Consider the following 1,274-nt stretch of genomic DNA (forward strand, 5'->3'; position numbering starts at 1 on the left):
ATTCCTGCTATTCCAGGCTCTAGTGCTTAGTCATAAACCTATTGCCCGCTCCACTTTCCCATTCCTATTGCTTTCGGTATCTGAATCTTCCTGAATTCAAGTAGAGAATACCAGGGCTTTCTTCTTCTTTGATTTTCCTTGGGGATAAAAAAAATGGATTTCCGACATAGCACCTGCGGCATTAGGATTCTAAGATTTAGGAGGGGAAGGCTGAGGAGAGGGATCACATGCATTGAAGCAATCTCAAGATTCAGAAACGATCAAAATAATGGTACGCGGAGAAGAAAGAGAGGAGAGTCACGAAAATAGGGTAAACGCAAAGAGACGATGAAAAGCAATCAGAGAGGAGAGGGAAGAATGACAATGGAAATCATAAAGCTTAGCGAGGAGCACATTACTCTGAATAATAATGGAGAGGGACATTAAAGGGGAAAACTGAGCAAAAAGATATAAAAATATATTCGAAAAGCTTTTCACTTCTAGTTCGTTTTCTTGTTTAGATTCATTACTTCAGTGATTGAACATGGGTAGATACCTATAAGAACCCCATTTCATTGACCTTCGCCCTTTTATATCCCTCGTTAAGATATGTTATCCGGACCAACTCCCACGTAGAAAACCAAGAGCAGTGAGTTACAAAACCAAGAGCAGTTAGAATCGCGTAGCTGCGTGCCCCTTTTTCTGACTAGCTTCTTGTGAAAAGCATTTCAGGCACGAGCACACCTGATGAACTCAGAAACCTACTATGGAATCAATCAACCCATCGCACCCGAGTGCTCTGCTCTCCAAGCTCTGCGCAGGTGTTTTTACATTAAAATCCCCGAACGATTTTATGCTATCGAAGTAGGTGGATTGGTCTGTGGTGCTCACTAAACTTGCTATTGGACGGGATCAGACATAGGTCTTAGATGATCTCGATCTTGAAGAAAGCATAACTAATGTCATTTTAAGAGGAAGATGGCACTATGGATTGAAGGTAGCTTTTTCTCCATATGGGAAATCAAAACTTCATTTGATTGAGCGCTATAGGTTAAGTTGGTTGGTTAGTGTATCACGACCGGGGACACCTGGCACTCACTCATTCCTGTCTTCTTCAAAACCGAAACGGATAGGTTGTCTTAAAGATCATTTCTATAGCGAGAAGGAGGAACTTTCTTACTAAGGCAACTTGTAGATTTTAAACGCATTCATCTTTCCTTTTTCTTTCACAGCTCAGTCAAACCAAGCAGTGAACAAAGTTAGTGCAAATGTGGCCATGTAGGTGCTGCAGGAAA

The sequence above is a fragment of the Triticum dicoccoides genome, chromosome 4B (assembly GCF_002162155.2).
Source record: "Triticum dicoccoides isolate Atlit2015 ecotype Zavitan chromosome 4B, WEW_v2.0, whole genome shotgun sequence".
NCBI classification, from domain to species: Eukaryota; Viridiplantae; Streptophyta; class Magnoliopsida; order Poales; family Poaceae; genus Triticum; species Triticum dicoccoides.